Genomic DNA, 24,916 nt, shown 5'->3' with positions numbered 1-24,916 from the left:
AGATAAGACAAATTTTTTTCATGTTTGTTGCACACACGCATCTTTACTAGTACATACGCAGTGAAGCTATACATTAGTGCCGTATTTATTACGTTCGCTATTTCCAGTAAATATCGGTACTTCGTTGTATCATTTATTTACTTTTATATATATATATATATATATATATATATATACTATATATATATACATACATATATATATATATATATATATATAATATATATATATATATATATATATATATATATATATGTATATATATATGTATCATCATCATCGTTTAACGTCCATTTTCCATGCTCGCATGGGCTGGACGGTTCGACTGGGGTCTGGGAAGCCAGGAGGCTGCACCAGGCCCAGTCTGATCTGGCAGTGTTTCTACAGCTGGATGCCCTTCCTAACGCCAACCACTCCGTGAGTGTAGTGGGTGATTTCTACGTGCCAGGTGAGGCTGGCAACGGTCATGATTGGTTGGTGCTTTTTACATGCCACCGGCACGGAGGCTAGTCGGGGCGGCACTGGCAATGGGCACATTCGGATGGTTCTTTTACGTGCCACCGCACATGTGTGTGTATTATATATATGTATGTATGTGCATGTATATGTTTGTGTGTATGTGTTTGTCCCCCTCCCAACATCGCTTGACAACCATGCTGGTGTGTTTACATCCCTGTAACTTAGCAGTTCGGCAAAAGAGACCAATAGAATAGTACTAGGCTTCCAAAGAATAAGTCCTGGGGTCGATTAGCTCGACTAAAGGCGGTGCTCCAGCATGGCCACAGTCACATTACTGAAACAAGTAAAAGAGTAACTTAGCGGTTCGGCAAAAGAGACCAATAGAATTAGTACTAGGCTTCCAAAGAATAAGTCCTGGGGTCGATTAGCTCGACTAAAGGCGGTGCTCCAGCATGGCCACAGTCAAATGACTGAAACAAGTAAAAAGAGTAAACTTAGCGGTTCGGCAAAAGATACCGATAGAATGAGTACCGGGCTTACAAAAGAATAGTCCTGGGGTCGATTAGCTCGACTAAAGGTGGTGCTCCAGCATGGCCACAGTCACATGACTGAAACAAGTAAAAGAGTAAACTTAGCGGTTCGGCAAAAGAGACCAATAGAATTAGTACTAGGCTTCCAAAGAATAAGACCTGGGGTCGATTAGCTCGACTAAAGGCGGTGCTCCAGCATGGCCACAGTCACATGACTGAAACAAGTAAAAGAGTAAACTTAGCGGTTCGGCAAAAAGAGACCGATAGAATTAGTACTAGGCTTCCAAAGAATAAGTCCTGGGGTCGATTAGCTCAACTAAAGGCGGTGCTCCAGCATGGCCACAGTCAAATGACTGAAACAAGTAAAAGAGTAAAAGAGTATATAACAGCTGAAAAATAAAAGATAAAATCAGTTTTTACAAAAATTGCCGGAACAAAACCTTTTTCTTCTACATTTTCTCTGAAACATTGTGCCCTCTCTCTCTCTCTCTCTCTCTCTCTCTTTCTCTCTTCCTTCTGGGTGTGTGTGTCATTGTGTATGATATTTCCTTCCTTGATATGATCACAGTACAACAGGATTTGAGCAACTCCCTAAACAGGATCTGAATTTCATTCATCATTGGAAATTTGAGGCGAGTGATTCACTAGACCAGATCTAAATTGAAGCATCTATACACTGTATTCATACCCGCAAAAACAAAAACGGTAAGTTGACAATACCTGTAATTAACAGAATTATTTAAAACCTTTGACAAATCTTTATATATAAACTAGCAGTATCGCCCGGCGTTGCTCGGGTTTGTAAGGGAAATAACTATGTATGCATTTTTAGAGATGTAAAGTATAATAGCCATCTCAATATGGCTAACCACAAAGAGGGGTTTACTGTAGCTTTTTACGTTCTGAGATTTAATAATACATTTTTAGAGAGTTACTTCCCTTATATAATAGCAAAAAAAATGCATTAAAAATGGGGGAAAATGATGGTAATTTTTTTTTTAAATCGTAGACTCATGCTAATACCTAGAAGGGCTCGATATGAATCACGACTATAAGATACCCGGTTTTGGTTAAACTGCACCGCAAAATGTGGGAGTAGTTAGGAATCTAAATCGAAGGGGACAGACACTCACACAACTACAGTTTTATATATAAAGACTAGCAGTATCGCCCGGCGTTGCTCGGATTTGTAAGGGAAATAACTATATAAGCATTTTTAGAGAGTTACTTCCCTTATAGATGCCAATTCGGGCTTTCTTAGCCATTTCTGTTTTGGTGTCTTCAAGCCATGAAGTCGTTGTTCTAAAAGAACGCTGGTCTCCTTGACAACGCTTTACGACGTTGATTTCCTTACACTCCCTTCCCCACAGCTTCACGAGGGAGGGAAGAAGGGGGAGAAGCAAACAGGTGCAGCTGTGACCATGGACGCCAACTCCGCCGCCATCGACACACGAAAAATTATGCATTAAAATGGAATAAAAAATGATGTTAAATTATTTTTTAAATCGTAGACTCATCGTAGATGCGCGCTAATACTCAAACGGGCTCGATATTAATCACGACTATAAGATACCTGAATTTGGTTAAACTGCACCGCAAAATGTGGGAGTAGTTTGTCCCCCTAGCATTGCTTGACAACCGATGCTGGTGTGTTTATGTCCCCGTCACTTAGCAGTTCAGCAAAAGAGACCGATAGAATAAGTACTGGGCTTACAAAAGAATAAGTCCCGGGGTCGATTTGCTCGATTAAAGGCGGTGCTCCAGCATGGCCGCAGTCAAATGACTGAAACAAGTAAAAGAGTAAAGAATATAAGAAAAAATCTTAAATGATTATTCCGGAGCATTTTTACCATCTCTCTTCTATTTACTGCTTCCCTCTTGCTTAGCAGACGGTCAGACCATCATTTAACCCTTTCGTTACTGTATTTATTTTGAGATGCTCTGTGTTTCTTTCAATTATTTTAAATATAACAAAGGATTTAGTAAAATAACTTAGTTATCATTCAACTAGTATCAGTAACATAAATTGTGACTAAGGTTTGGCAGAAGATTTGAAATCAAAACTTTTGGAAACAAGACATTTGTACACAGAGCCAGAAGCGGTTTCAGCCAGGTTGGTAACAAAAGGGTTAAGAATTGTTTCTCTATCATATATTTTAACCCTTTTGTTACCATTTTCTGTCGAGATGCTCTGTGTTTCTTTCAATTAATTTTAAATATAACAAAGAATTTAGTAAAATAACTTAGTCATCATTAAGCTAGTGTTAGGAACATAAATTGTGACTAGAGGTTTGGCAGAAGATTTGAAATCAAACTTTGAAACACAAGACATTTGTACTACACAGGGTCAGAGGTGGTTGTTTCAGCCAGGTTCGTATCAAAAGGGTTAAGAATTGTTTCTCTATCATATATTTTAACCTTTTGTTACCATTTTCTGTCGAGATGCTCTGTGTTTCTTCACATTAATTTTAAATATAACAAAGAATTTAGTTAAATAACTTAGTTATCGTTAAGCTAAGTTAGGAACATAAATTGTGATTAAGGTTTGGTGGAAGATTTTAATTCAAAACTTATGAAAACAATCACATTTGTACTACAGAGCCAGAGGTGCTTTCAGCCGGTTGGTATCAAAATGGTTAAGAATTGTTTCTCTATTATATATTTTTAAGCCTTTTGTTACCATATTCTGTCGAGATGCTCTGTGTTTCTTTCAATTAATTTTAAATATAACAAAGAATTTAGTAAAATAACTCAGTTATCATTAAGCTAGTGTTCGGAATATTAATTGTGACTAAGGTTTGGTGGAAGATTTTAATTCAAGACTTATGAAAACAAGACATTTGTACTACAGGGTCAGAGGTAGTTTCAGCCAGTTGGTATCAAAAGGTTAAGAAATGCTTCTCTATTATATTTTAAAACCGTTCTTTACCATATTCTGTCAAGATGCCCTGTGTTTCTTTCAATTACTTTAAATATAACAAAGAATTTAGTAAAATAACTTAGTTATCGTTAAGCTAGTGTTAGGAACATAAATTGTGACTAAGATTTGGTGGAAGATTTTAATTCAAGACTTATGAAAACAAGACATTTGTACTAAAGAACCAGAGCCGGTTTCAGCCGGGTTGTCACGAAAGGTTAAAGATGTTTTTGTTAAATATTGTTATTGTTTTCGTTGAACAAAATTTGTTGGAAAAAAGCCACAATAATTAATTACGTACAACAATAGATATCACACTATTGTTTGTTTGTTGTGAAATTAGTGGAACTGAAATAATTTTGTTTTTTTTCAGTTTTAGAAAATTATCTTCACAGATCATGGACATTCTAAAGTTCTTTGTTTGTATGCACTGTGTTGTAAGTTATTATTATTATTATTATTAAGTATTATAAAAAAATTTGCTCAGTGATTATTATTATTATTATTATTATTTGCTATTTTTCTTCTTCTTAAAAATTCATTCTCGTTAAGGTGTAACCTATGCAAGTAAACAGAAGTCTGGAATTTGGTCCCCCACATAAATTGGGTTTTCCCTGTTTTGACAGGGATATTTCAAATTGTTTTTCCTCTTCCTCCTCCTCCTCCACCACCACTTCCACCTAACTAATCCATTCGTCAACTATGAATATATCCTAGCAGCACGGACTTTGTCAGTGAACAGGTCGCGGATTTTAGCGACGAAAATATTTTGACAATTAAACTTAAATGTTGGAGTGAATCGAACGGCTTTTGTGTTTTTCTTAAATGGCTTACAAACCTTCCACGCTGCAATTGTTTTCGTTTCAGCACACGATCTCAGATCAAATCACTTGCTATGCGAGTACATCTCCGATATTATTATGAGATCTATTAATTCAAAACAGGTAAAAATAAAAAAAACAAACAAAAACAAAAAACACATACAGAAGAAAACCTTGAAAGTTACAAATTTTTTATTTTGCTTAAGTGTTATAAAAATATTTGCTCAGTGATTATTATTATTATTATTATTATTCAGTAGTTTTATTTTTATAGCGTGCTTTCACTTCACTACCGAGCGCAGCTCTGTGTGCCTTGGGTATGTGCTGTGATTTGTTGTGATGCTCTGATGGTTATTGTATGGAAAGTGTTCTGCGTAGGATGTGTGCAGTGCCCAGTAGTGCAATTTTCTGTATGTTATATGTGTTTGTAAGTCCTGGTGTTTTTGTTATGTATTTGTCTGAATATTTTTTTATCATGCCTAATGCACCTACTATGATAGGAATTGTTTCTGTTTTCAGGTTCCACATTCTGGTTACCTCTATTTCCAGGTCTTTGTATTTTGAGAGTTTCTCAATTTATTTTAGAGACACGTTGTCATCTGCCGGTATTGATACATCAATTAGAAAGCATTTTTTTTCTTCATGATCTCTGACAACTATATCTGGTCTGTTGGCCTTAATTTCTCTATCTGTATGTATCGGCATATCCCAGAGTATGGTTGCTTTCTTTCTGTTTTCTGTGACCTTTTCTGGCATAATCCTATACCATCTTTTTTCTGTTGTTATTCCATAATGTTGGCATAGCTTCCAATGTATGTAGTTCCAACTCTGTCATGTCTGTGAATATATTCCTTCTTAGCCAAGACTGGGCAGCTAGAGATAATATGATTTATTGTTTCTTGTCCATCTCCACATATTCTGCAGTTACTTGTAATATTTTTTTTCGTTACATGTTTTTGGTAATTTCTGGTGGGGAGGCTTTGGTCTTGTGCTGCAATTAAAAATCCCTCTGTTTCTGCTGCTTGAGTCCTGAGCTTCTCAACCATTGCTGGGATTTTTCTTTGTCTATTTCTTTTGCGTTTAGTTTAGTGCAGTTTTACCATGAAGGGGCTTTTCTTGCCATCGTTTTATCATGGTTCGTTGCTGTTCTACTTTTAGTTTGGATTTCATTTGTTTTATAGCTTTTGTTGTTTCTTCATCTTCTTTTTCTTCTTCTTCATGTTTATTAGGTGGTATGATTTCTTTTTGTATTTGTCAGCTTCCTTAAATACTGAGAACAGTTTTTTGTTTTGCTCGTGTTTTGCCGCTATCTGGATCAGTTTTCTTCCTTCTGAAGTAGATATTTTTGCAGTCCTATGGTGGTTATTTTATAGTAGTTTTCCAGCTTATAAGGCCTCTACCACCTTCTATACGTTGTATATATAGTCTTTCTATGTCAGATTTTGGGTGATGCATCCTAGATCCTGTCATTATTTTTCTTGTTTTCCTATCTATTTTGGTCAGTTCATTTCGTGTCCAGTTAAGGATATTGTAGCTGTAACTTATAACTGGGACAGCTAAAGTGTTGATACCTATTATCTTGTTTTTAGCATTGAGCTCTGTTTTTAGTATTGATCTAACTCGTCTATAATATTCTTTTTTTATTTTCTCTTTCATTGTGTGTGTTGTGTCTTATCTAGTTCATGGATTCCTAAGTATTTGTAAGTTTGGCTTTGGTCTAATTCTTTTATTTCATTGGTTTTATCTAGTGTGATGTTGTTACTCTTAACTAGTTTTCCTCTTTTCATGGTTACTTTGGCGCATTTTTCTAATCCAAATTTCATATCTATTTCTTTGGTAAATCCATGAACTGTCTTTAATAGTGTTTCCAGCTGTTTGTCATTTGCAGCGTATAGTTTTAGGTCATCCATATATAAAAGGTGGCTGATCGTTTTGCCGTAACATTTATATCCATCCAGTTCTATTTAGTATATCAGATAGGGGTGACAGTGCCAAGCAGAAAAGGAGTGGAGAGAGCGTTTCTCCATGGAATATTCCTCTAATGGGGATGTCTTTGGTTTTCATGAGTCCCTCTTTTGTTTGGAGGTGTAGGACTGTTTGCCATTTATTCATAGAGTGCACTATGAATTTTATGATTGTTGGTGCTACTTTGTTAATGGCTAGTGTTTCGAGGATCCATGTGTAGGGGATGCTATCAAACGCCTTTTTGTAGTCAATCCAGGCCATACTGAGGCCTTTCTTCTTTCTGTGACTGTCTTCAGTTATGGCTTTATTAATCATTAGTTGATCTTTACAGCCATATGAGACTTTGCGGCATCCTTTCTGCTCTTTTGGGAACAGTTTGTTTTCGTCCAGGTGCTTGTTCAGCCTTTGCGATATCACTGCAGTAAATGCCTTGAACATAGTAGGGAGGCAGGTTATTGGTCTGTAGTTTCTGGTTTTGCTGTTTCATTTGATTTGGGAATTAAGATGGTTTTCCCCTTCGTGAGCCATTCAGGCATTGTCTCTGGCTCTGCTAGTATGTTGTTAAAGTTTTCAGCCAGCTTTTTGTGCATTCCTGTTAGATATTTCAACCAGAAGTTGGGGATCTTGTCATGCCCAGGTGCCTTCCAGTTGCTTAGTCTTTGCAGTGCCTGGGTGACCTCTTCAGTTGTTATGGGGGTCCAAAGTTGTTCAGATGCCGAGTTTGTTATTTTGATACTCCTTTTTTCGGTTGTTCGTTCGCCGACCATATTTCTCTCCAGAATTCTTCCAATTCTTCTGCCGTTGTGCTGCAGTGACTTCTATTTTATTTTTGCCCAGTTCTTGGTAGAATTTTTTGGGGTTGGAGTTGAACTTTTTGTTTTTTGTTCAAAGCGTTGGCGGATCCTTTGTGCTTTGGCAAGGATATCTGCTTCAGCTTTTCTTTTATCTCAGGCAAATCTTTCTCTGTGATGTTATATTTGCGGAGTATTTTTGTTCTCTTTTTGTTGCTCAGTAGTTGATTGTTTGCTGATTTCATTAAGAATCGACAGGTCTTTTCTAATTTTTTTTATTTTGTTTTGGATGTTATTTATCCACAGGGTTTGTTTGGGTGGTGGTACTCCTGTTTGGGCAGGTTTGGGTGAGTATCCAGCTTCTTTCGTGGCTGCAGTGGCTGCTGCGTATATTAGTCATTTAGCTCAGTGATATCACTTTTTTTTGTTTCAGTGGCTATTAGTTCAGTGACGGCTAGGTTTATGTTGTTTATAATTGGTGTTGTTATTGCGTTTATTTTTATTCTTGGGAGGTATGGTCGGTGGTCCATTTTGAGCTCTGTGGTTTTCAGTTCTTTGATTATTTTATTTTTTATAATCATAATCATTAGGCTCCCCTTCGTGTTTACATCGTGTTTGTTGGGAATGTTGCGCTTGTCTTCGTGTTTTACAGTTTCAGTGTTTATATTATTGGGCATTGTTGTGTGGCTTCTATCTACATTATTATTATTATTATTGTATTATCATTATATTATTATTATTATTATTATTATTATTGTTGTGTTATCATTATTATATTATTATTATTATTATTATTGTTATCATTATTATTATTATTATTATTATTATTATTATTATTATTATTATTGTTGTTATCATTATTATTATTATTATTATTATTATTATTATTGTTATCATTATTATTATTATTATCATTATTATTATTATTATTATCATTGTCATTTACTTTTAATCTGCATGTTTGATGCAATCACCTGCCGGGGCACACCCAGTGCCCTAGGGCAAGTGAAGGTTAAGAGTTGTTGAAATATAGCTGAAAGCTTGGGGAGGGGAAGTAGAGATATATCTCCATGTAATGCAAACACAAACATTTACATTGATAGGGTTTTTCTAAGGATGTGAGCAGTACTTGTTAGCACAATCTTTTGGATTTCCTTGAGACATGGTTTTCCAGGGATATTGTCTAGGTGCTTCTGACATCCCTTTTTTATCATACCTAGGGCACCTACAATAACAGGAACAGTTTTTGTTTTAAGATTCCACATCCTCTGTATTTCGATTTCCAGGTCCTTATATTTACTAAGTTTGTCAAATTCCTTGACAGATACATTTTTATCAGTGGGGACGCTTACTTCTATTAGTCTGCAGGTATTTTCTTCCCTGTCTTTAACAATTATGTCTGGTCGATTAGCCTTGATCGTTCTGTCAGTGTTGACTGGAAAATCCCAGAGGATGGTGACATCTTTACCTTCAACAACTGGCTGAGGATGGTGTTCATACCAGTTAGCAGGAGTGTCGGATTTGTAGTGTTTACATATCTTCCAATGTATATACTGTCCTACCCTATCGTGGCGATTTTTGTATTCGTTTGGTGTCAGCACAGGACATCCCGAAACGAGATGGTCTATCGTTTCGTCAAATGTGTCGCAGAATCTGCATTTAGGGTCAGTACCGTTTCGGAGAACGTTAGCCTGGTAATTTCTGGTAAACAAGCTTTGATCTTGTGCTGCCATTATGAAACCTTCAGTCTCTGCTTTCAATCCAGAGCTCTTCAGCCACTGATGGGTTGTTGCTTGGTCTACATCAGCATTTTGGCTTCGGAGAATATATTGTCCATGCAGGGGCTTCTGGCTCCACCGCCTCTGAATTGGATTCTGCCCGTTCTTTTTTGCAGTCTGCTTGATTCGCTTTGCTTGCTTGGTAGCAGTGGTTTCCGGCTCTTCATCTGATTCAAGTTAATGTCTAGTTCCCTTTCGAACTTATAAGCTTCCTTGACAATAGAATGCAGCTTTTTGCTGCTTTCGTGTTCGCACACAAGTCGCAGCATCCAGTCCTTTGTACTAGATAGGTACTGTTCATTCCTACAGTAGAGGTCTTATAGCACAGCTCTAATTGCATCATTCCTCTCCCCCCACTGCTTCTAGGTAGGTACAAGCAGTCTACATCTGCCTTAGGGTCGTGCATGCTCTTGGATGTCAGTAACTTTCTTGTCTTCCTGTCCAAGCGTTGGAGTTCCGTAAGGTTCCAGTTAATGATGTTAAAACTGTGCTGGACTACTGGAAGTGCCAGGGTGTTAATGGCCTCAATGCAATTTTTGGAGTTGAGTTCAGTCTTCAGTACAAGCCTTATTCTCCTATAGTATTCCTTTCTTATTTTTTCCTTCATAGTAGCATGATGTATACCATCTCCTTCGTTGATTCCTAGGTATTTGTAACTTTCCTGTGGGTCAAGTTCCTTGATGGTAGTGTCAATATCTAATTTAACAGAAGCTGTTTGCCTGAGCTTGCCTCTTACAAAAGTTGCTTTAGCACACTTATCAAGGCCAAAATCCATTCCGATATCATTGCTAAACTCTTTAACAGTTGTTAGCAGCCCTTCTAGCTCTTGGTCATTCCTGGCAAACAGCTTTAGGTCGTCCATATAGAAAAGGTGGTTTATTAACTTACTAAAAACTTTGTACCCATATCTGGTACTATCCAATTCGTTTGAGAGTGGGATCAGTGCCATGCAAAAAAGTAATGGAGAGAGGGAGTCACCTTGAAGATGCCTCGTTTGATGTTGATGCTGTTGGACTGGCTCATCCCATTACTATGGCTTAGAAAGAGACGTGTGTTCCACATGGTCATGCTATTCTCTAAGAATTTTGAGACGACAGGAGAGATCTTGTATATCTCAAGGGCCTTGAGTATCCATTTATGTGGGACACTGTCATACGCTTTCCTGTAGTCTATCCATGCCATACTCAGGTTTTTGTTTTTGCTCCGGCAATTCTCTACAATCATTCTGTTTATGAGCAATTGGTCTTTATTATTATTATTATTATTATTATTGTTATTGTTATTATTATTATTATTATTATTGTTATTATTATTATTATTATTATTATCATTATCATTATTATTATTATTATTATTATTGTTCTTATTGAGTGAGAGAGCAGTGCATGTCATCAAAGTGACACTGGCGTAAAATATACGAAGCCCAGTATACCCATCATGACTACCCATCTGATAAAGGTACACTAGGCACATGCATCACAACCATATGTGCAGGACATGGTGATCTCCTATCAAGATAAACAGTGCATGACTTTGCAGGTGGGGCCCAGTTAGAATTTTCTTCAGGTCGAGTAGTCCATCGCACTCAAAAGTCCTTGAATAAGAGTTGTTTAAGGATGTTGAACAAAACACCCATGTTTCCAAAGGTGAATTATTCAAACCAAATGTGCACGACATGGTGAACTCATATCAAGATAAACAGCGCATGACCTTGTAGATAGGGCCCAGTTAGAATTTTCTTCTGGTCGAGTAGCCCATCCCGCTCAAAAGGTCCCTAAATAAGGGTTGTTTAAGGATGATGAACGAAACACCCATGTTTCCAGAGGTGAATTACTCAAACCCCAAAGAATCCCTCTCAACACATGGCTATGATGCTCCCCCACTGCTTCTGCTCGTGATCAGAGTTGCACATATCATCAGCCACTAAGGGACATGCTCAACTGGTTACGGTCAAACAACTGACAAGCAAATCTGTGGTATTGAGCAGAAATTTGCTGTAGCCATCTTTTATACCAAGACAAAACAATGTACATGATAACACTTCCAATCAGTTAAGATTAGAAGCCATGAGAGCCACTGCCTGGTACTGCATCAGAGCATTTATTATTATTATATTATTATCATTATTATTATTACTTTTTTTTTCTTCTTTCAAATTTGCTTCCATTTCTTGCCGAGTGTCTTCCCGACTCCTAGGGCAAAGAAACTCAGAGTATACATTGGTAGGACATTAAACCAAACTCAATAGTTCGTTCATTTTTTTTTTTTTTTTTTTAAAGTTATATTAAAATACATGAGCAGCAACAGTTCTCACATCGACAATGCTCTTCTCAATACGTGTGATGTACCAGTTAAGACAATCTTTTGTACTTCTTGCAGGAATGGTAAGCCAGGGATCATTCTCATATAATTTTCGGTTCCCTTCTTGATCATTCCTAGTGCTCCTACGATCACTGGTATTGTAACCGCCTTGAGATGCCACATTTTCTCAATTTCAATGAGTAGGTCTTTATATTTTCTGAGCTTGTCAAACTCTTTCGCTGAGATATTATGATCACAGGGGATGCTCATATCGATCAATAAGCAAACTTTATTGTTTTGGTCTTTCACAACAATATCTGGTTTATTGGCCTTGATGGTTCGGTCTGTATGTATGTCTGTATCATTATTATTATTATTATTATTATTATTATTATATATTATTATTATTATAGTGTGTTTGTCTAAACTCTTTCTTCCCAATGACTTTTTATCCTATGTGTCCCTTTTCTTCTGCTTAAAGTGGAATAAGTAGAACTAGAGGTGACAATGGGGATAAAGAAGCATAAAAAGGGGTCGCAGGATGTGTGACGAAAGAGCTTAGACAAAGAAATTAAATAAAAATAATGCAGCCACCGAGGAACTTGCTCAACTGGTTAATGTCAAACAACTGACAAGCAAATCTGTGGTATTGAGCAGAATATTTGCTGTAGCCCATCTTTTATACCAAGACAAAACAATGTACATGATAACACTTCTAATAAGTTAAGATCAGAAGCCATGAGAACCACTGCCTGGTACTACATCAGGGCTTTTATTTATTTATTTTTTTCTCTCCTTGTTTCTTTTCTGTGTATCTTTCTGTTGAAGAGCGTAGGCTCGAAACATAAAAGACTTGTTCTATTTCTATTCCTGAGCGCCATACTAATACAATTGTTTCTTTGTACTCCACCTGCCTTCGTCTTTTGTTTATATTCATAAAGCTTCCCGTTATATATATATATGTATATATGTATATTGAATCGCTAGCTTCTGCACACATTTTTTTTCTCTCCTTGTTTCTCTCCGTGTTTCTTTTCTGTGTATCTTCTGTTGAAGAGCGTAGGCTCGAAACGTAAAAGACTTGTTCTATTTCTATTCCTGAGCGCCATACTAATACATTTGTTTGTTTGTACTCAACCTGCCTTTGTCTTTTGTTTATTTTCGTAAACCATCCCGTTATATATCACGCGCTCAGGTGGTCTCACTTTTGTCCTATATTCTACCACTACCTTCTGACTGCACCTCACCTTCACGGATCAAAGTGACTTTGTTATTGATGTGAAATCCTTAAAATATACCACAACATGTATACATTTTTAACCTTGAACTTTCAACCTTTTTCTCTGCTTGTTTCTTTTCTGTGTATCTTTCTGTCGAAGAGCGTAGGCTCGAAACGTAAAAGACTTGTTTTATTTCTATTCCTGAGCGCCATACTAATACAATTGTTTGTTTGTACTCCACCTGCCTTCGTCTTTTGTTTATTTTCGTTAACCTTCCTTTTATTTTACTTATTCAGTTGTCTTATTTTTATCACATGCTTTTACTGCACAACTGAGCATCAATTGGATCAGGCCTCGACCTCCTTGGGCTCTGGGAAGGTAAAGGCGACCTACGTCTGCCTTTGGGTGGTGCATCCTATTACAACTCAGCAGCTTGCGTATTTTCCTATCTATTTTCTTTACTTCACTCAGAGTGCTTTCCGTATGGGCTGTAGTTTGTTGCGGTGCTCTTATTTTCACTGTACTGAAAGTACTTTGTGCACTTTGAGGGACTTTGAATCCAAAGAGTAGAAATGTTACCAGTAGGACTAACTTCATAGTGGCCGTTGTAGCAACGACCATTTTCCCAGGCAATAGGCCTCTTCATATTGGGTACTTCTTCAGTACGAAGAAGGACGTTTCCTCCCAACACAACTGGACCTGAAATAAATAGATAAATTAATATTAGTGACTGCTTTGCTATGTGAAAGATTTCAGGGTTATTTTTTTCATCATCGTCATTGTTTGAACACCTATTTTTCCAAGCTTGGAATCAGAGTTTTCTTTATATACAACTCAGTGCTGGTGGCACATAAGAGAACCATTCGAACGTGGCCGTTGCCAGCGCTGCCCCGACTGGCTTACGTGACGGTGGCACGTAAAAAGCACCATCCAATCGGGGCCGTTTGCCAGCCTCGTCTGGCACCTGTGCTGGTGGCACGTAAAAAGCACCATCCAATCGTGGCCATTTGCCAGCCATGCCTGGCCCCCATGCCAGTGGCACATAAAAAGCACCATCTGACCATGGCCATTGCCAGCTTCGCCTGGCCCCCGTACCGGTGGCACGTAAAAAGCAACATCCGATCGTGGCCGTTTGCCATCCTCGCCTGGTCCCCATGCCGGTGGCACATAAAAAGCACCATCCAATCGTGGCCGTTTGCCAGCTTCGTCTGGCACGTAAAAAGCACCCACTACACTCACAGAGTGGTTGGCATTAGGAAGGGCATCCAGCCGTAGAAACATTGCCAGATCAAACTGGGCCTGGTGCAGCCTTCTGGCTTCCCAGACCCCAGTTGAACCGTCCAACCCATGCCAGCATGGAAAGCGGACGCTAAACGATGATGATGATGATGGTGGATGTTCTTTCTATCATAATATCCCAGTCTATTGAGTAACAAAGAACTTGGACATGTTTTACCTAGTAGACTGGAAACAAATGATAATATATATATATATATTTCTTTATTGCCCACAAGGGGCTAAACACAGAGGGGACAAACAAGGACAGACATAGGTATTAAGTCGATTACATCGACCCCAGTACGTGACTGGTACTTAATTTATCGACACCGAAAGGATGAAAGGCAAAGGTGACCTCGATGGAATTTGAACTCAGAACGTAGTGGTAGACAAAATACCTATTTCTTTACTACCCACAAGGGGCTAAACACAGAGGGGACAAACAAGGACAGACATAGGTATTAAGTCGATTACATCGACCCCAGTGCGTAACTGGTACTTATTTAATCGACCCCGAAAGGATGAAAGGCAAAGTCGACCTCGGCGGAATTTGAACTCAGAACGTAACAGCAGACAAAATACCACTAAGCATTTCACCCTGAATGCTAAAGATTCTGCCAGCTCACCTTTTGCTTACTAAGATTGTGCAATATGTGAAGAATCCTAGAGATTCTTTTGAGGTGAACTTCAAGCAAATGACATCGCTAGGAAACCATTGTTTATGAACCAGTGAATGCAAAGGAAGTACAAACTCATTCAAGGTTATTAACCCTTTAGTGTTCGCATTATTCTGCCAAAATTAATGCTTCTTCATCCACATTGCTTTGAACTAATCATGCATTATCTTGTAGCTTTGAGATTTTGATGAGGTAGCTGTTAATTTTTTAAAAGATATTGTAGGGTTGGTGTGAGAGACCAGATCTGGCCAGTTTGATCATAAAACAGGCAGAATACTTTTGGCCAGATATGGCCGGTTTAAATGCTAAAGGGTTAAACATGGAAAATACGTGAGAGAAAAAGGGTCTTCCTAGTCTGGACCCAACAGAGGGATCAGCTGTGCTAATTTACAGTGGTATAATACATAAGGCAATGAAGGATATGACGACAGGGAAAGCCCCGGGTCCATCATGACTTATTGCTGAAATGCTTAAAATATCTGGCAGAGTATAAACCTGTGATGTGGTTCAACAACCAATCCCAACCAACCAGGATTCACCCTTTTGGTCATTGAATACACTCTGTGGCTTGCGGGACCTCCTTTTCTGCCAATCGGTTGCAAAGTTACCCTTTGACGGCTGAGTGGACTGGAGCAATGAAGTGAAAAGAAGTGTTTTGACATGTTTTCTCAAGCACAGCAAATCCCAAGAAGTCCCTTTTGATCATTGAATACACTATGTGGCTTGCGGGACCTCCGTTTGGGGGATTTTCTGCCAATCGGTTGCAAAGTTACACTTGACGGCTGAGTGGACTGGAGCAATGCAGAAGTGTTTTGACATGTTTTCTCAAGCACAGCAAATCCCAAGAAGTCCCTTTTGATCATTGAATACACTATGTGGCTTGCGGGACCTCCGTTTGGGGGATTTTTCTGAGACACCATTTCACCCTTTTCTGCCAATCGGTTGCAAAGTTACCCTTTGACGGCTGAGTGGACTGGAGCAATGCAGTGAAAAGAAGTGTTTTGACATGTTTTCTCAAGCACAGCAAATCACAAGAAGTCTTTTTTGGTCATTGAATACAATATGTGGCTTGCGGGACCTCCGTTTGGAGGATTTTTCTGAGTCACCATTTCACCCTTTTCTGCCAATCGGTTGCAAAGTTACCCTTTGACGGCTGAGTGGACTGGAGCAATGCAGTGAAAAGAAGTGTTTTGACATGTTTTCTCAAGCACAGCAAATCACAAGAAGTCCCTTTTGATCATTGAATACACTATGTGGCTTGCGGGACCTCCGTTTGGGGGATTTTTCTGAGTCACCATTTCACCCTTTTCTGCCATCGGTTGCAAAATTACACTTTGACGGCTGAGTGGACTGGAGCAATGAAGTGAAAAGAAGTGTTTTGACATGTTTTCTCAAGCACAGCAAATCCCAAGAAGTCCCTTTTGATCATTGAATACACTATGTGGCTTGAGGGACCTCCGTTTGGGGGATTTTTCTGAGTCACCATTTCACCCTTTTCTGCCAATCGGTTGCAAAGTTACCCTTTGCCGGCTGAGTGGACTGGGACAATGAAATGAAATCAAGTGTTTTGACATGTTTTCTCAAGCACAGCAAATCCCAAGAAGTCCCTTTTGATCATTGAATACACTATGTAGCTTGCGGGACCTCCGTTTGGGGGATTTTTCTGATTCACCATTTCACCCTTTTCTGCCAATCGGTTGCAAAGTTACCCTTTGACAGCTGAGTGGACTGGAGCAATGCAGTGAAAAGAAATGTTTTGACATGTTTTCTCAAGCACAGCAAATCACAAGAAGTCCCTTTTGATCATTGAATACACTATGTGGCTTGCGGGACCTCCGTTTGGGGGATTTTTCTGAGTCACCATTTCACCCTTTTCTGCCAATCGGTTGCAAAGTTACCTTTGACGGCTGAGTGGACTGGAGCAATGAAGTGAAAAGAAGTGTTTTGACATGTTTTCTCAAGCACAGCAAATCCCAGAAGTCCCAGTCACTTGTCATCACCTCTATGAGACTCAGCATCCAAAGATCATATTTCACAATCGAGTTGCCAGGTCATAGTCCTAGTTATATCTACAAGTGTTAAATATTATTGCGCAATGGCCCAGTGGTTAGGGCAGCGGACTCGTGGTCGTAGGATCGCGGTTTCGATTCCCAGACCGGGTGTTGTGAGTGTTTATTGAGCGAAAACACATAAAGCTCCACGAGGCTCCGGTAGGGGATGGTGGTGATCCCTGCTGTACTCTTTCACCACAACTTCCTCTCACTCTTACTTCCTGTTCTGTTGTACCTGTATTCAAAGGGCCAGCCTTGTCACTCTCTGTGTCACGCTGAATATCCCTCAGAACTACGTTAGGGTACACGTGTCTGTGGAGTGCTCAGCCACTTACACATTAATTTCACGAGCAGGCTTTTCCGTTGATTCGGATCAACCGGAACCATCGTCGTCGTAACCGACGGAGTGCTTCCATCTATTTCAAGGGGCTGGCCTTGTCACTCTCTGTGTCACGCTGAATATCCCCGAGAACTACGTTAAGGGTACACGTGTCTGTGGAGTGCTCAGCCACTTACACGTTAATTTCACGAGCAGGCTGTTCCGTTGATTCGGATCAACCGGAACCATCGTCGTCGTAACTGACGGAGCGCTTCCATTATTTAATTATTATAACATAAATATTAAACAATCCTGTTGATCAAATGTTAAATCTGAAAATCAAAACTTTATGTTTTTATCTCTTACAGGTTTGGCAAGCGCAGGAATTTATGATATTATCCAAAGTGGTAAATGGATTATCAAACCCTTTTCTCCCCTTTTAAACTAGGCATTACCTTTTCAGTTCCGTCTTCTATTTCTTTCCCTCAACTCATAACTTTCAGCCAATCTTTTGCTTTTCAAAATATTTTCGCTTATCTCTTAATTGTTTTTTAACTTTCTTATTTCAAACTTGGACGGTGGGTCAAGGCTGATGTTAAGATCCAAATTTCTTGGCACAATCTTAGCTATTGTGTCTGGAGGTAGTCTACTGAGCAAATCTTCAAAATGCTCCTTCATCGAATTTTTGATCTAGGATTAATCTTAGCATCCGGCCACCCTTCCCTTTCACCATTTCACCCTTTTCTGCCAATCGGTTGCAAAGTTACACTTTGACGGCTGAGTGGACTGGAGCAATGCAGTGAAAAGAAGTTTGGTGGAAGATTTTAATTCAAAACTCATGAAAACAAGACATTTGTACTACAGGGTCAGAGGTGGTTTCAGCCAGGTTGGTATCAAAAGGGTTAAGAATTGTTTCTCTATTATATATTTTAACCCTTTTGTTACCATATTTCTGTTGAGATGCTCTGTGTTCCTTTCAATTAATTTTAAATATAACAAAGAATTTAGTAAAATAACTTAGTTATCATTAAGCTAGGTTAGGAACATAAATTGTGACTAAGGTTTGGTGGAAGATTTTAATTCAAGACTTATGAAAACAAGACATTTGTACTACAGGGTCAGAGGTGGTTTCAGCCAGGTTGGTATCAAAAGGGTTAAGAATGTTTCTCTATTATATATTTTTAAAGATGATAGGAGAAAGCTTTTATGAAAAAAAACAATTTTTGAAAATTTATTAAAAAAAAAATTGGTTGTCTCACATAATTTTCTACTCTACTCTCTTCTCGGATATTAATTTACTTGTGTCGTACAACTCTTTATGTTCTGGCCTGAGCTGCACTTTCTGCTGTCTTTGCTAAATTTCAAAGTATTTTCTCTTGTCTCTTAATTGTTTTTTAACTTTCTTATTTCAAACTTGGACGGTGGGTCAAGGCTGATGTTAAGATCCAAATTTCTTGGCACAATCTTAGCTATTGTGTCTGGAGGTAGTCTACTTAGCAAATCTTCAAAATGCTCCTTCCATCGATTTTTTTTTGATCTAGGATTAATCTTAGCATCCGGCCACTCTTCCCTTTTACTGCCTTTTCTACTCTTACTCTCTTCTCGGATATTAATTTACTTGTGTTGTACAACTCTTTCATGTTCTGGCCTGAGCTGCACTTTCTGCTGTCTTTGCTAAATTTTCAAAATATTTTCGCTTGTCCCTTAATGGTTTTTTAACTTCCTTATTTTCTAATTTCCCTGACATTTATTTATCTCTACTTCTAAGCTTGACAATTGTAATTTTTCCTTTCGCTTCTTTCTTACTCTAAGGCTATTAGTGTCTCTTGTGATCAAGTCTTATTCTTTCTCTTTACACACCCTACGCATTCTTCTAATAATGAAATGAAAGCACCCTTCATTTTCGACCAAGTATTTTCTATTGTATCGCCTTGCATCCGGTATTAACAAACCCTTTTCCCCCTTTTAAACTAGACATTATCTTTTCAGTTCTGTCTTCTATTTCTTTCCCTCAACTCAAAGCTTTTAGTCGCTGCTTATTCGACGACTGGCACCCATGCCAACCGTCCTTCATTAGACACTAAACTCTGCTTGCGAAGACCTGTCAGGGCAAGTGTAATCGAAATTGAACCAAATTCGTGGACTGGCACCTGTGCCAGTGGAGCGCTAACAGCTCCATCCAAGTAGGATTGGTATTTAATTATGTATCTATTGTTTGCCACGGTAATGATGCAAACTGCCAATACAAAAAATATTGTCACACACAACATGGACAAAATTTCTTCTTAAGAAAAAATACATATTCGAATAAGTAAAACATAATATCATGAATAGTGATAGTGAAACCGGTCAATATATTAAAAATTATATTAAAACTATGTAAAGTGTGCGTATTTTCCTTTTTTAATTTCTTATATAAATTACAACTCACCAAGTGCGGATAATCGAAATTCCTCCTTTCTGTTACTACTATATATATATAAAATTTATCCCCTTTGCAAATATAAGGACACAAGAAATGTGTCAAAGCTGACAGGAAGCGTCGATGTTTCCTAGAGTTAAATGGCGCTGGTGTAATTCCCTTACAAGACTGTCACATTAAGTTGACAGAATACGACCACTATATATACATATACATATACAACTTATAAATAAGGGCTAAAGAAAATTATTTCTATGCCAATAGTAGTATATATATATATATATAGATATATATATATATAATATATATATATTACATATATATATATATACATATATATTACATATATATATACATATATATATACATATATATATATACACATATATATATATACATATATATACATATATATACATATATATACATATATATATATACATATATATATAACATATATACATATATGTATATATATATATATATATATATATATATAATATATAATATACATATGTAATATATATATATATATATATATATATATATAATATATATATATACATATATATATATATATATACACACACACATACATAAATACATATACATAAAAACAAAGGGCTTCTTTCAGTTTCTTGTCTACCAAATCCACTCACAAGGCTTTGGTGGGCCAGAGACTATACTAGAAGACACTTGCCCAAGGTGGCCACACAGTGGGACTGAACCCAGAACCATATGTGATTGGGAAGCATATTTCTTATCTGATTTCTTTCTTTCAGAAAATATTAAACTGAACGGAAAAGCCAATCTCAGTATTACAGTACCGAATATGCGAAGACCAGTGGTTTGGCAGTGCCAGAATTATAAATATGAATGCGACAGGACATGCGCTAACGGCACTAATTACCAGGTTAGCCACAGTGGGAATACTTCTATGCTCTTAATCAGAAAAGTAACAAAGGACTGTTTGACTTGGGCGTTTGCAGACGACAATATCAACCTTGGAAGAACCAAATTGACGATAAACAGTAAGGAAGCAATTCATAATACTCTTTACTCTTTTACTTGTTTCAGTCATTTGACTGCGGCCATGCTGGAGCACCGCCTTTAGTCGAGCAACTCGACCCCAGGACTTAATCTTTTGTAAGCCCAGTACTTATTCTATCGGTCTCTTTTGCCGAACCGCAAAGTAAAGGGGACATAAACATGCCAGCATCAGTTGTCAAGCAATGCTAGGGGGACAAACACAGACACACAAACGCATATATATATATACATATATACGACGGGCTTCTTTCAGTTTCCGTCTACCAAATCCACTCACAATGCTTTGGTTGGCCCGAGGCTATAGTAGAAGACACTTGCCCAAAGTGCCATGCAGTGGGACTGAACCCAGAACCATGTGGTTGGTAAGCAAGCTACTTACCACACAGTAATATTAATAATTCCTTTATAAGTCACAGAAGGCTAACACAAAGAAAAACATTGAAGATGGTACAGTGTGGGTTTTAGTGTCATATAACAAGTGGGGTAGTAATCTGAGGCTTATACATAAAGAAAACCCACAAAATCCATGATCACCCTGACCATCAAGGTGAGTAGTGGAGGCATATGGCCTAGTGGTTAGAGAAGTGGACTTGCGGTTATGGATAGAAAATTCACAAAAATGTCACTTCTATTGATTTTTTAATGGCTTTGCGGGGTGACTGGGGAAATGTAAAGATGTGCACGACCACCCTTGGATAGTTTTGAATGACCATAGAAAGTGCAAGCCCGCTAACTGAAAAATTGTGGAATTTGTATAAAGGACACACACACACACAGACAGACATTTGCCCATTTATATATAGAGAGACTAGCATTATGACCCGGCGACGCCGGGCCATAGTGCTAGTGCATGCATATACAGCTGCGTGCATGCGCACATACACTTGAGTACTGTCCAAATCTCCGACCAATCACATACAGCTAGCTGTGGAGACACATGGCCTAGTGGTTAGAGCATCGGACTCGCAGTCGAGGGATCGCGGGTTCGAATCTCAGACCGGGTAATGTGTGTGTTTATGTTCAAAACACCTAAGCTCCACGTGGCTCGGCAGAAGGTAATGGCGAAACTTCTGCTGACTCTTTCGCCACAACTTTCTCTCACTCTTTCCTCCTGCATCTTGCAGCTCACCTGCGATGGGCCGGCGTCCCATCCAGGTGGGGAACCTATATGCCAAGAAACCGGGAAACTGGCCCTTATGAGCTAGGCATGGCTCAAGAAGGAACAACCATACAGCTAGCTGGCATTCAATTGGCGTATCAAGTTTCGGGCATTTTGCTTGGGTTTGGGATAGAAAATTCACAAAAAGTCACTTCTATTGATTTTTTAATGGCTTTGAAATTTGAATGTGAAGTTTTAAATTAGTTCACTTCAAAGCTTTTGTTAGTATATTTCTGTTAAAATATACAGCCTTTGTTTTCGGTTATTTTGAAAACCTATGAAGAATTTAGTGAAATAATTTAATTATCATTAAGCTAGTGTTAGGAACATAAATTGTGACTAAGGTTTGGTGGAAGATTTTAATTAAAAACTTATGAAAACAAGACATTTGTACTACAGGGTCAGAAGTGGTTTCAGCCAGGTTGGTATCAAAAGGGTTAAGAATTGTTTCTCTATTATATATTTTTAAAGATGATAGGAGAAAGCTTTTTATGAAAAAAAACAATTTTTGAAAATTTATTTTAAAAAAAATTGGTTGTCTCACATACTACATAGACAGCACATACATACCTCCACAAGATGAAACTTAGGATTTGTCGGTATTAATGTGTGTGTAATAACTAAATTTTTTCTACATTGACCTTTGATGTAATAATATACACACACTAAAATATATACTTTGTTCTTATTAAGCTGCTGTTTGGAACAAAAGTTAACATGAAATTTTAAGGAAAGGTTTTAATTTGAATCACTTTAAAACAGGGGATTTACACCATGGAAACAAGGGCAGTCTTGGGCAAGTTGGTATGAAGAGTGTATATAAATGATATACTCTCTTTACTCTTTTACTTGTTTCAGTCATTTGACTGCGGCCATGCTGGAGCACCGCCTTTAGTCGAGCAACTCGACCCCGGGACTTATTCTTTTTGTAAGCCCAGTACTTATTCTATCGGTCTCTTTTTAATGAACCGCTAAGTGACGGGGACGTAAACACACCAGCATCGGTTGTCAAGCAATGCTAGGGGGACAAACACAGACACACAAACATATATACACACATACATACATATATATATATATACATATATACGACAGGCTTCTTTCAGTTTCCGTCTACCAAATCCACTCACAAGGCTTTGGTCGGCCCGAGGCTATAGCAGAAGACACTTGCCCAAGATGCCACGCAGTGGGACTGAACCCGGAACCATGAGGTTGGTAAGCAAGCTACTTACCACACAGCCACTCCTGCGCCTTGTAATATGTTTTATTTATTTTATTTTTTTAATTTTATTTTATCTAGTTTCAGCTCATGGGCTGTGGCCATGCTGGGGCACCGCCATTTGGTGTTGCTACTTGGTTTTACTTCACGAAAGCTTTTTAGCAACTGCCATTTGGTGCATGAGAGAGTTCGATGCAGCTGCCCTCATCTGCACCTCCTGCCGTGAAGTTGGTTCATCTGGGATACCTGACAGGAAGAGATCCAGTTTTACTTTAAAGACATCTGCATCCACCCCATGCAGGTCTCTCAGGTTCTTCGAGAGGATATTGAAGAGCTGTGGGCCTCTGAAGCCCAGGCTATCACAGTTTCTTGTCCTACATCTTGATGGCAAATTTGGAGTCCTTGGCACCACGCAGTGGCGCCCAGTTCTGGCATTTGTGTAACTCTCGAACCCAAAGTTTGGGACAAGTCCCTCCAGGATCTTCCAGATGTATATTATGGCATATCTTTCTCGCCTACGCTCTAAGGAACAGAGTCTTAATCTCTTGAGTCTTGAGTACCGTAATACTGAGAGTGGTTTATTGTTTATCTTTGTAGGTGATACACCTGAGGCATCCGATGATATCCAAATGAAATCGTTTGCAGGTGGTGCACAAGGAACCAGCAGCCTCAGAACCAAGTCCATCCTTGTCATTGGGATGATAACAGCCGTCATCATTTATACATTTTAAGAAATACCAGTAATAATCTCAAGTGCTGGAAGGACACTCCTTTGATATTTAATCCAGTGCTATGTGGGTAGGAAGCAAGCATTTTACCACAACCATGCCTGCCACCTATAATTTAATAAATAAGAAATTTTATAAATTTGATTTTGATGTACACCAGCCTTGTTATAAACTTTTACTGTTTAAATTACTGCCACTCGATTTATGCTGTCAGCGTCATCGTCGAATCAACATCCAGTTTTCTAAAACCCCTGCTCTGACTTACATATGTCTAACTCAGAAAAGCAGGGGAAAATATTGGTCAGAATCTCTGTGGATGATGATGATGATGTTGATGATTTCTATTAAAATTCACTGCATTTCTGTCAATTTCAAAATTAACGAAGAATTTAATTAAAAAGCCTTTCCCATAATTAAGTTCAGATTTGGAATATAAATTAAAAAGAACTTTGAAATGGAAGGTTATAATTTTGATAACTTCTAACTCTCTTGTAATGAAATTTCCGTTTTTCTCTTAAAATATATTACCTATATTTCAATAAAGATTACGAAAATAACTTTGTCATTATTAATCTGGTGTTTGGATAATAGATTGCGCGCATGCGTGTGTGTGTGTGTGTGCGGATATACATACATACATATATATATATATATATATATATATGTATATATATATATGGTGAAGCACGACCTTCGAACTTTAGGTCTCACCAAGGAAATGATCAGTGACCGAGACCTTTGGAAGTATGCTGTGCGTGAGAAAACCCGGCAAGGCCAGTGAGAACAGTCAAAATCAAAATCAAACCAATATCAGAAAGCAGAACCAAATTGAGGTCGAACAACATCAGGGCCCCCGTGCCGGTGACACGTAAAGGCACCATCCGTTCGTGGCCGTTTGCCAGCCCTGTCTGGCCCCCGTGTCGGTGGCACGTAAAAGCACCATCCGTTCGTGTTCGTTGCCAGCCTCGCATGGCCCCGTGCCGGTGACACGTAAAAGCACCATCCGTTTGTGGCCGTTTGCCAGCCTCGCATGGCCCCGTGCCGGTGACACGTAAAAGCACCATCCGTTCGTGGCTGTTTGCCAGCTCTGTCTGGCACCTGTGCGGGTGGCATGTAAAAAGCACCCACTACACTCACGGAGTGGTTGGCGTTAGGAAGGGCATCCAGCCGTAGAAACACTGCCAGATCTGACTGGGCCTGATGAAGCCTTCCAGCTTCACAGACCCCAGTT

At 38.5% G+C, this 24,916-nt stretch overlaps 1 long non-coding RNA gene across 3 annotated transcripts; it reads left to right on the top strand.

Moving 5' to 3' along the window:
• The first annotated feature begins 1,536 nt into the window (after positions 1 to 1,536).
• Positions 1,537 to 24,242, top strand: LOC115225147. 3 transcript variants are annotated; one of them, XR_005004009.1, is made up of 5 exons: positions 1,537 to 1,694; positions 4,280 to 4,343; positions 17,476 to 17,514; positions 20,312 to 20,560; positions 23,603 to 24,242. It is a non-coding gene; the product is annotated as an uncharacterized LOC115225147 (long non-coding RNA). The 3 variants fall into 3 exon arrangements; XR_003882923.2 differs by having other exon boundaries at positions 23,555 to 24,242; XR_005004010.1 differs by lacking the exon at positions 4,280 to 4,343 and having other exon boundaries at positions 1,558 to 1,694.
• Positions 24,243 to 24,916: the final 674 nt, after the last annotated feature.

Source organism: Octopus sinensis, linkage group LG27 (genome assembly GCF_006345805.1).
Source record: "Octopus sinensis linkage group LG27, ASM634580v1, whole genome shotgun sequence".
Taxonomy (NCBI): Eukaryota; Metazoa; Mollusca; class Cephalopoda; order Octopoda; family Octopodidae; genus Octopus; species Octopus sinensis.
The sequence above is the reverse complement of the archived record's forward strand: the minus strand, read 5'-3'. Positions and strand labels throughout refer to the sequence as shown.